The 12,347-nt window shown below is 31.8% G+C and overlaps 1 long non-coding RNA gene across 1 annotated transcript in view; it reads right to left on the reverse strand.

The window, feature by feature from the left end:
- Positions 1-3,732: 3,732 nt before the first annotated feature.
- Positions 3,733-12,347, reverse strand: part of LOC126733480 (uncharacterized) — a 264,393-nt gene continuing 255,778 nt past the window's right edge. Inside the window, exons 2-3 of the long non-coding RNA XR_007659727.1 lie at positions 4,132-6,694; positions 3,733-4,048 (exon numbers count right to left, since the gene is read on the reverse strand). This is a non-coding gene — a long non-coding RNA (uncharacterized LOC126733480). The remainder of the gene's footprint in view (positions 4,049-4,131; positions 6,695-12,347) is intronic.

Genomic DNA, 12,347 nt, shown 5'->3' on the forward strand with positions numbered 1-12,347 from the left:
AATATGTGGATTAACAGGCCAAATGCCTGTTTTTGCAAACCCGCTAATGGCATTCTGCGCAGTTGAGGCTCTTAGGAACGCTTGCCCAAACAATTGTCCAACTTGTCGTATTGTTATTGGTCTTTCAGGATGATTTCGTAGGCAAAGTTCCTGCGTGTAAAAGGTGCTGAGAGGAAATATGAACGAAACGTCAAGTGGCTGAAGGCGATGGCTGGTATGTGGAGGTAGGCAAATAATATGAACATGATTTTTTCTAGCTGTTTCAAGTAAAGCAATATTTTTTGTATGGCTTGCGTAAGAATTAGTAAGATGGCTTGATCAGCAGTTGGTTTGACATGTCGTAAAAAGTAATCGAACTATTTTGGGCAAAATATGTCTGTGTTCATCCATCCTGAAGGATGGCATACAAGTTTTGTATCAGGCGGTGTCCCCTCTAACAATTCTAAATTTTCTCTTACTCTTGGAAATATCATTAATGGGGGAATATATCTTCCTGCTGCATTAAAACAAATGACTGGACTGACGTAGTTGTCGTCCCCCTTTCTGCTGAACTAAGTGTTCCCACTTGCTTTTTGCCTTTAGACGCAATCACTTTTGACGGTTTGTTTGGAACCGTTGTGATTCCTGTCTCGTCCACATTATAAATTTGGCTTGGCGAGAATTTGTAGCGATCATATAGTTCAATGAGCAGGCTAAAAAAGGCAGAAACGGTATGCCGGTTAAAGGCCGTAGCTCTAGCGATTGAGGTTTTTTCGGGAGTTCGCAGAGAAAGCCTTGAGTTCCGCTTTAAAAAGGCTAAAACCCAATCTTTTCCCGCCTTTCCTTTCTCATTATTAAATGGATGGCTTATCCCGTTCCTTACAGCGAACTGATAGGCTAGATGCCTCAAGTCTGATATGCTTAAGCCAAAGTATCTGCTCTCCATGAACAGACAGTGTTCAGCAAGCTGTTGCTCTTGTTGTGGTGTAAAACAACGAGTAAATCTGCCCAAACTTTTTCTTGAAGCTTCCTCGGATGCGCAGTTTTTTTTAGCTCTTCGAAACAATGTTTTTTGTGGCACATTATAGCTAAGAGCTGCCTGCTCATAGCTCAAACGATTTGCTCGAACTGCTGTAATAGCGTTGACCATATCTTCCTCATCCCAAACATGTTGTGTGGATTTACGGACATAATTCCTAACCATTTTTGTCGGACCTCTAAAAAAAATAGGACTAAAAAATAATCATCATATTGTTTTTCTAATGCATTCCACTTTGCCCCTTTTGACATTTTCCACTTTGCCTCATTTGGCATCTTTTTAGTAAATGTTTGTTTTTTTTAACAACTGTGATTCGATCCATCTATATTATTTAGTACACTTAGTTATATCTCCTATCTTGAAAATAGCTGCTACAGTTTTTGTTAAAATATTACAATCCAGATTTTAACACAAATTTATCACCTTAAGAAATAAAGAAATATCCACCAGTTTCACATAACGTCAAAAATCTAAACAGCACATACGCGCAGTGTTCACCGCTTGACGTACTGAAATGAACCGCTAATTTACCACGTGTTTTTTTGGGCAATGACTTATCAATGCGACGTTGCCATATGTATAATTCCACTTTGCCCCTCATTCCGCTTTGCCCCACTCTCCCCTACTGCATTTTTGCAAACAAAAAACATTTATTATTAATATGTTCCTATCCTCAATTGAACCTATGTTTGTATTAGTAAAATAGGGATATTATTAATGGTAATGGCTTTAGATATATGATAAGAAAATAGCACAAATATCTTCAGTTCAGTGCTAACAAAATTCTTTTAAACATTTTTAGATTAATTCTGATTTCTGTAATGTCTGTTATAAAAAATTATTATATATTATGTATATAATTTTAAGTAATTATTTTTCAGTAAAATTAAATAGTAAATGTATTGAAGAAAAACATTGTTTTATTTCCATTTTGAAATTGGTGATATGGATTATACTATTGTTAACTGATTATTACATTACATTAACTCATTTAGATAGGTAAAATAACTTGATCAATATTTGATGATACCATAACCCCTAATCAAAAAGGGCTATACTATGTTCTATCAGCAACCCTTTTAATTAATTATTAACTTATTAAATAACAAATATATGAGCTTTCTCATAAAATGACGTTTATTTTCGCGCCTTAATTTGGCTGCGCCCTTCCTCAATTTTGATTGCTCCAATTAGCCACGTCAAACTGTCAGGTTAGTTACAACAGGTTCCGTTGCCAAGCAAGAGGACGCTAGCAGATTTGTCACAAGAATTTCTATCAATTAATGAGTATTCTATCTCTTAAAGAGTACATTATACAGGGTGTCCCAAAAGTATAGACACACCCAAAAATCTTGGGAAATACGGGCGCTAGAAAAAATCTTTAAATACAAAAGTTTTGGGGAATCAATCGGTGCATCTGATGGTGACCTTAAACTTGACTTTGAGCTTTACCTTCAAGGTTATTTAAAGGTCAAAGTGATTTTTTTAAATGGGAACCCCTATTTTTGACACCGGATTCTGAAAGAACGGAAAATTTTACGTTCGGGTATGTATTGAGGTATGAGGTTGAAGTAATCCCGAGAGGTCAAATAATGACTTCTTAAAAATCTCGCGAGTTCAATGGTAAAAGAAAAGAAATAAATAGTTTGGAGAATGGTGTCCATGTATTTTTATAGGTATTTGTCAGCAAACACAGTAGAAAATAAAGGTCTTATTTCACCAGAAATTCCTTTTATTATGACGACCGGTTTCGCGATTACAATATCATTGCATCATCAGGTCGAGGACTAAAAGTAAAAGACACAATTTACATAGATACTACGCTTATTAAAAATTGATAAAGAGATTTGATGAGACCACAATGATATGTTATTTGTCATTTTTTGAGTAGTTTTAAGTAGTACTTTTAACAAAATAACGTGGCAGAGAAAGATCGACTTATGTGAAAAATGATATATAAGACAAAGAAGGAGAAAATTTTTATGCACTTTTTTGATCGAAATTTTAATGTTTGTTACTTGCTTGTTAATCGTGCCCAAGAAAAGGCGAAACGTAGAATTAATAAAATCAACTTAAAAAAAACTCATTTGTCATTTTCTGATACCCCTAACCTTAAAACTATTAAACTTTTTAAATTTCAATATGGAGTGATATGCATATTTTAAGGAAATTGTTTTACAGAAAGATAGACAAGGAAGGTTATATTGATTTTTGTCATAGAAATTTTAATGTTTGTTTTTTGTGAATAGTGGTATCACGAAAAGGCGTAACTTCGAATTAAATTTAAATTAAATCATCTTACTTAGAAAAAAAGTGGCCATTCCAGGGGCGTATTTAACAAAAAATTTAATTGATGATCAAATCCGAAAAACGTAAATTTTGCCTTAACTTAACCAACTCATATTTATCCAGAAAATAGGCTGGTTATTTTAAAACGAATTTAATAAATGACAACCATTATCACTCTATTACGAGGTTTTTGAAAGGTCTCTATGAGGACATTTTATAAACGTCTTTGGAAGCTTACTGAAAAAAAAATTCTAGGGCCCTTTATAGAAATAAGTTGCTGATGTAATGCAAAACAAATAACATCTCCATTTTCTTCCTAAAGAAACATAACAAAAGCCTTAAGGAGGTACAATTATTGTGTCAATAATAAAATACAGGGACGTATTTAAAAAACAGTAAGTAATGATGAAATCCAAAAATGTGTGTACTTAGATAAAAATTTACCACCTGAAATAAGGTAATTAATTTAAGAAATGAATGTTCAAGCAATATAATTGATTCCATTAAAGGTATTTTATGGAAAGCGTTAACAAAACAGTACTAATGCAGCCCCATATCGATTTTATTTAAATTAATTTAAGCTTTCCTCGCTTAGATACGCATGCATACAGACCAAATTGAATATTGTCATGATCATGCCAAGATGCCGTTTAAGAAAAACGAAAATTGAATTACCAATTAACTTTTATATTTATGTTCTCTGAAAAACTCGCTTTGACAGTGCTGCTCATTCGAGGTTCTCTAGAAGCAATAATATTAAAACTAAAGAAGCCCCGAGGTCTCTTTTGGTAAAAACCATGCAGAATTCAATGTAAAAAACCTACCCGCAGTATCCCAATCACCAATAATATTAATATATTGCCAACCAAAAAAACACGCACACACAAAATATTAAATGTTAGCTACTATATAGGAGCTGGATTCCAGCTACGGCAGACACTTTCCACGCCGTACAGTTAAAATCAATAGTGGCGAAGCGCGCCAGTCCAGATATTCTTCCAACGCAATATTTAAATGATATCGACGAATCCTTAAATCCAGGAGGGGGGGATAAAAATAGGATCCTGGATAAGACAAATGGGTTCTGCTCACGATATGCTCCACTATGTAATGTTTTAAGTTTCTAGTAGAAAATTGGAATTAGTCAGCTTATGTACTTCATTTTTTGCGTATATAGTAGGTTTTTTTGTTAAGAGCCACGAAGCGTTGTTTTGGTAAATAGAGCAAAAACGGAATAGAAGGATGAATGCAGAATAGAATAGGAAATGACGATAAGAAAGTGTAAATAGATGCACCACGAATGAAATAGGTTGTATGAAATCAACAATGGTTGCTCCGCGTATTAGGTCATTAGGTATTGCCTAAAAACATAATTTATTTAAAGGTGCTCTATAGAACTAGAACAATAAAGCAAACTTTCTGGAAACATATTGTAAATTGATTCATAAAAAATAGAAAAAATAATTTAAAATGCCTTCATATTTGAGAAATTACAGTAGACTCGCGATATAGTGAACTAATTAATGCACATCCAGTTCACTATATCGATTTGTTCACTCTATCAAATTTTTGTTTAATGTACATATTAAAGCAACGTTTGTCTTTAGAAAACTAACTTTATTAATGCGAAACAGAAAAAATATTACATATGTAATTAAAATAAAATAAAAAAACGGCAATCTAATCTATTTTTTCAAAAAATGAAGTAATTTTTGTTTTCTTTTTTGTTTTTAGTCCTGTTTGCACCATCGTATTCCTTAAGTTTTGTAAAACGAGTATAATACTAGAATATTCCACTTTATCTTCATTTTCTTCGGCCCATTGAAGGATGTTGTTAATCGACTTCTTTGCCGAATTTGTTGTCACTCGTTCCTTATTTACTACCATTTCTTCTTGTACTCCATCATTTTGATCGTTTCCATCACTTTCACTTTGGTCATTAGTTTCTTTTGTGTCAGGTAAGTTATCTTTATTTCAATCGTCTACATCAATAGGTTGAATATGAACTTCTGGATTAAAAGTCTGCAATAAAGTAATGATTTCTGATCTCACTGTGTCAATGTCAATGTCTTCATTTCTTATTCGGCTCCGTAAAAAAACACTTAAGGGCATGTTATCTTCCTCACCGTCAACTTCGTCGGCTAATGGTGAAAGTAAATTATGCCAGCATTTTTCTATAACTTCAGGCCTTACATTTCTCCACGCCAAAGCCAAATTTAGAATGGCGTCCTTTAACGAAATTGTTTTAGAGCATCTCCGATATCCTGGTTAGTTCCAATAATTTGTGATAACAAATTTTTTCGATAAAATAGTTTTGTCAGACGAATAGCGTTTTGGTCCATTGGCTGGATTAGCGGAGTAACGTTAGGTGGCATATAAACAGTGAAAATGGAACCATCATCACTTCTTAGCTGTTCTGCAGGTGGATGGCTTGCTGCGTTGTCCAACAAAAGCATGGCTTTAACTGAAAGGTTTTGGCACTGTAGGAATTCCGTAACCTAAGACAAGAACAAATGCTAGAATAATGTGCAGTTTAAATTCTTAAAAGGAATAAAAAAAGGGCGTAAATTTGTAAAAATCGTAGTCCAAAAGGACTGAAACCATTTTTTCTAATTCTCGAGATACAAAGATGCTAAAATTTAAAACGTCTTCCTATGACAAAACTTACCTCAGGAATAAACATTCGGTGAAACCATTCTTTGAAAATTGCTGCCGTCATCCAGGCAGTTTTGGAGTTTCTATAATGGACGGGACAGTTAAAATTTCGAAACGAACGTGGATTTTTTGCTTTACCAATAATTAATGGTTTAACATTGTGAGTACCTGCCGCGTTTGTGCATGATAGAAAAGTCACTCTTTGCTTCTCGGTTTTCCTACCTGGGGCAGTTTTTTCTTCGCGAGCTACATATGTCTTTCCGGGCAGAAGTTTCCAATACAAACCAGTTTCATCGGCATTGTAAATCTGTTCTTTTGTTAGCTGAAGCTCATTTATTTTTAGGCGTAAAGTTCTTTTAAAAGGATCAACAAGCTCGGGTTCTGACGATAATTTTTCTCCTGAAATCGTTAGGAAGCGTATTCCATACTTTTTCATCCAACCACTGCTCGCATTAAAAGAAGGAGATTCCTTATATTGACTGTGAAGTAATTTGGCCTTCTCTTGGATCATTAAACCAGTTACCGGAAAATTTCTCTCCCTCGTTTTTAAGAACCACTTATATAAAGCTTTTTCCATTCTAGGACAGTCTTATTGTCTTAAAGTTTTCGCTTTTCCAGGTCCTGTGAAAGTACTGTTGACTCGTTTCAAAATCTTTATCCTTCTGTGACGAATCGCGCATATAGTGGATTTAGCAACACCATATTGTCTAGACAAAACGGTCACTCCGACACCTTTCTTTAATTTTTCTAATATTTGGGCTTTATCGCTTATAGGGTTAAATGCTTTCTAATTTTTGCCATAATTATTCTGGCGGCGTGACGCCACCTACTGCACCCAAATACTAAAGAAAACTAATTGCCCGAAAAGAAACAAACCGTTTAATTTTTCTTGTCTTAACTTGTTTGTTTACCTAATAAAACTATTGGGTTTACTATTTCGAGAATCAATTTGTTCACTTGACACAATACATTCAGGAAAAAATGTCTATTAACTATTTAGAATAGTTCACTAGACAGTGTGTTTAGTATAACGCGAGTCTACTGTATTCACAATTCAATGCATAGACATTAAATACCTAGAACAGAAATGAATTACCTTGACTAAATACTTAGTAGAAGTTACAATTGACTACAAATACCTGGAATAAAATTGAAAATTATTTCAAAAGTCTGAAACAGACAAGAAATAACTTTCAATTCATAAAAGATGTATGGTAGTACGTCATATATTATATATAATCCACCACTAAAGGTGTAATTGATTTAGAATTTTAAGGTCGTTAAAAAGCAGAAGTCAACAATGCATTGTTTTTTTTACATTAGTAAAGTAAAACAAAATACTTTAAAAACATCTATGAAATAAAGGTACTTTCAAATTTATTATTATTATTAATTCAAATTCAAATTTATTAATCATTCTGGTTATATTATAACAAACTTTTTAACTTAATTATACTCAATAATAATAGTTAACAGTCATTTTTGTTTTTAACATACACCTAGATGTTGTAACATCTGTTTGTGTATGCTGAGAAATCACAAAATGTTAGTAATAATATAAAATATAACTAACCATAATCTACAAATAAACAAAAATTCTCCAATAAAGTTTCCCTTTCCAAAACTATTTAAAAAAAATTAAATTTATCTATATTTGAATAAATAAATTTTCTACAGACCTTACTAAAGTTTTTTTATGTTTGGTATTTTTGGGTGTCTGTTTATATTATTTCGGGTTGTGTAGGAATGACTAACATAATTCTTGATTTTTTCTGATTTATGTGTATAAATGCATGTTGACAATATGTAAATTGAGCGTATATTAAAAATTTCTTCAGAATATTATTGTTGTGTAATAAATCTTTTTTGTTTTTTGTATATAACTTTTAAAATAAAGTTTTGTACTACATTAAGTTGTTTTAAACAATTCTTGTATATACCTCCCCAGACAATCACCCCATACCTTAACAAGGACTCAACCAAGGATTTATAAATTAAAATTAGTAATTTTTCATTTAAAATATTTCTCAAAATATGAAATCGATAAATAAGTTTACGGATGTTTTGTGCTAATTTTAGAATGTGTTGGTCCCATTTTAAATGTTTATCCACAATGATACCCAGATATTTAGTAAATTAAACTCCCTTGATATCAATTGATTCAAGTCTAATTTGTTGAAAGCTGGGGCGATTAGCAGCTGTTATAGAAAATGCAATATAGTTTGTTTTTTGACTATTGAGACTTAATTTAAAAGAATCCAGCCAGTTCTTGACTGTTGCTAGACCAAGTTCTGCAGTTTTTTGTGTCTCCCCAAGAAATTCCGTGAAACACCGCAACCGTGTCATCTGCATATGATATCAGTGACCCATCATGAATTTTAAGATTGGTAAGAGCGTTAATATAAGTTATAAAAAGTAAAGGTCCAATAACTGTTCCTTGTGGAATTCCAATTTTTATATAAGATGGTTCACTAATCTCATTATTTATTTTTAAAGACTGTTTTCTGTCCCCCAAGTAACTTTCAAAGACCCTTGACACTGGACCTCTAATACCATAAGATCTTAAAGTATCTATCAAAAGCTCATGCGGTATAGTGTCAAAGGCCCTTGCTAGGTCCAGAAACACTGCCAAACACTTTCTATCACCATCAAAAGCCTGATTCACTCGCTTTGTTAATTCGCAGACAGCATCGGATATGCTGAGCCCCCCAATGAAACCAAACTGATTTTGTGTTAATATGTTATTTTTTTGTAAATAGTCAATAAGTCTATCTTTCAAACATTTTTCGAAGAGCTTGGAAAAATTATTGATCACACTTATAGGACGATAGTTACCTATTTCACATTTATCACCTGATTTATATATTGGAGTGATTATTGATACTTTAACTACTCAATTTAACTGTTTTAAATATTACTGTTCCTGTTTTAAATATTAGGTTGATAATGTGAACCAATGATTCAATAAGGTAAATATGAAATTTTTTTATAAATTTTGAGCTAATAGTATCTATCCCAGGCGCGGAATTGTTTTTTAACGAAAAAATATGTTTAATTATTTCATTCCTATTAGTTGGTTTTAGAAACATTGAAGATACACTGTTATGATTAATTTTGAATTGTTTTTTTGGTTTTTTTATTTGGTTCTGCATATTTACTCCTACGTCTATAAAATACTGATTACAAAAGTTTGCCATGTCTTTATTCTTTGTTATTATTTTTTATTTTTATTATGTCATTTCCTTTAGTAGTAATTTGATTTGTAACCTCATTTATAACTTTATACATTTTGCTCATATTATTCTTAGATTCCTCAATTTTTGTTTTGTAATAGTCATTTTTACATTTATTTATTATTTTACCCAATGAGTTTCTGTATGTTTTATATTGTTGTTCTTTTCCCAAACTATAATTTTTATTCAATTTTCTGTTCATTTTGTCCCTATTTTTTATTGAACATATAATAGCAGTAGTTATCCAAGGTTTTATTTTTTTAATTATTTTTTGTTTTAATATTTTTGTCTCTTCAGAGCTTTGTATAATATGTTCGACAACATTATAAAAAATTTTGGTTGCAATTTCGACATCATTAATATTTAAAATAGTGTTTTCCCAATTTTGTTTTATAAGTAAGTCTTTTGCCTTCTCATTGTTTAATATTTTTATAGTTTTAATTTTTATATTATTGGAAACATTACCTGCCCGAACCTCGTCTCTAGCAAAATTAAGCAACACAGGATAGTGATCGGTGACGTCAGTTTCCAAAATAAAAGAAAGATGTTTATTTTTGTTTTCCAAATTTTTTTTTTTAAGGAAAATGTGGTCAATACAGGTTTTTGATGTTAAAGCCCTGGTTAGTTTTTTTAAACTAAGGTGTAAAAAACGCTTTCATATTCGTTCAAAGTCTAAGAAATGTTTACAGTGGAATAAAACCGCAATCGAAATTTTAAAAAATCGATGAAGGACAAAAAAAAGTTTAAAAGTGAGCAAACAAACGTTAAAGATTAATTACAAGACAGGCGTAAAAAACACCAATAAATTGTTTTTTTAGGTCCAGATTAATTAAAAAGCCAAAACAAATTGCAGAGAACCTTTTAGATACAATTTAAAAACCGAGGTTCAAAAACCAATAACCCAATGAGAAAAAAGTAACTATATTTGAAAACCACAATAAAAGGTGTCAAAAAGGAATGATAAAAGTGTATATACGCATTCAAAGGGACAAAAAATTATACATAACGTTACTGGTAAGGGTTTATTTAAAATTTACAGTTGGAATTATTTTTTTAGGTCAATATAACTACGCACTTTAATAATTTCAATTATCAAGTCTGCACGAACTACATATCAATTTTTGACACTAAAAATTGGAGGCTATGCTGAAATTAATTCAAAAGTATTAATTTTAAATAATTATATTTATCTTTCATATAATGTTCTTATTGAAATCTTTAATAATTATAAAATATTTAATTTTCATAAAAATGCTTTTTATTAGGTAATAATTCGATAACAATGCGATCGAGCGGCGTTGCAATGTTGTTGCCTTTTTCTCTAATATACGTTATCTACATTCATTTAACTTTGAATGTTGACTTCTTTATAGAGTATCTGATCATATTTTATTAAAGAGGAATAGTATATTATTTTGCGCTTGCCAAAATAAGTGACATATTTTTATAGATAGATCCCATAGATCCACGGCAATGCTAATTCTAGCCTTTGTATGTTCTAAGCAAGCAAGCTTAATTTACTAAAATTTGTCAATTCACTTAATCTTGTTGCTTGCACACCAGTACTTCAATATAAATCCTCAAAAACTAAAAATTGAATGGAATGATCAAAAGATACACCAATGTTCTACTTTAAATTATCCAACGAAAAGCCTTGATTTTTGCTGTTTGTTCTAAAGAAGGCCTAACATGGGCCGAACCATTGGCAATAAAGGTAAAGTAACATGTGTGTGTTAAACTTTCGGTTCTAATTAATGTGTACTCCCAAAAACCTGCCATCAGATCACTGACTAACCAGATCTTATTTAGGGAGCAATGAACCTTCAACCACGAATTTAATAATAAATATACCTGCTATAGACTGCCAATTCAATAAAAGTAAATGACCACTACTAGGGGGCCGCCATTTTGCGTGATTGTGTGCTTTCGATGTTGGTCATTCTGACAAATTTCAGTTGTGCCAATTGTAGGGGAACAAAACAATTAAAGTTTTTGAGAAGTTATGTTTACAAATACAAAATAGAAAGTTACATTTAAATAAGAATTTAAGATAGTTGCGTTAGATCTGTGATTTTTCTTGTACTTCAAGAATTTCTTTAAAACTTATGAAAGAAAGTAATTCTCACCTAAAATGAGACAAAGTTTCAATTAACTTTGGATAGATACAGGCACTTAAATATTTGTTAAATTAAATTAAAATATTTATTTTATTATTCTGATAATCTTGAATCTAAAAATGATGATCTTCATTTCAAGTTCTATATCGCCTGTTGCAGACGATATACCCAAGCGTCGTTTACAAATCGCCAAAAACTAGGCAATCCGCATAGAGTAATTAAAAGTATGATGTTTGATGTATAAAAAGTATTTAATATTCATTTCTCTATGGCAATCTGCTATATACTCACACGTAAAACGTCAACTTCATTACCTTATTTAATATATTTTTTGTTGGTAACACTGAAAATGTTCAGAGTGACCAACATCAAAAGGACACAACCACTATAAAAATGGCGGCCACCAGGCAGTGGTCATTTTTGGGTATCGTGACCATATGCATTAGCAGTCCAGGTATATTTATTAAGTTCGTGCCTTTAACACTTTAGTTTCCAAAATTGTCAACAATAAAAAGTCAAGGAGTCATCCATGGTCTGATTTTAGCCAAATCTTCACAAAACCCCTTACAAACCTGTCACTACTTGCAAGTCATGTGATTGTGATATCGTCGGCAAAGATCGTGAATTTATCACTGATACTTAAACTGGCCAAATTATTTTTGTACAGGACGAATAGCATAATCTTCAGTCGTTTTCAATAGAAGAGACAATATGAGATCTCCCAAAGAAGTATGAACAAATCAAGTGGTAGTCAAGTCCTCTAAATCCGAAATGATCAAGATTGCCTTGGCTCTTTACTAACGCAATCGAATGCCTTGGTTAAGTCACAAAACATCGCCCCTGAAGCCAATCCATGATCCATGTTTTCATATAGGTCTTCCAAAGAAGAATATATAGCATCAGTAGAGTGAGACGATTAACATTTACTTGATATCAATTGCAAGGAAGAACAAAAAAAAACATTTTTCCATCGTAGACATTTCATTAATTAAGTTTTCTAGGTATTAACTTTTTAGTACTTCTTCCAGGGAGTTG

The sequence above is a fragment of the Anthonomus grandis genome, chromosome 2 (assembly GCF_022605725.1).
Source record: "Anthonomus grandis grandis chromosome 2, icAntGran1.3, whole genome shotgun sequence".
Classification (NCBI taxonomy): Eukaryota; Metazoa; Arthropoda; class Insecta; order Coleoptera; family Curculionidae; genus Anthonomus; species Anthonomus grandis.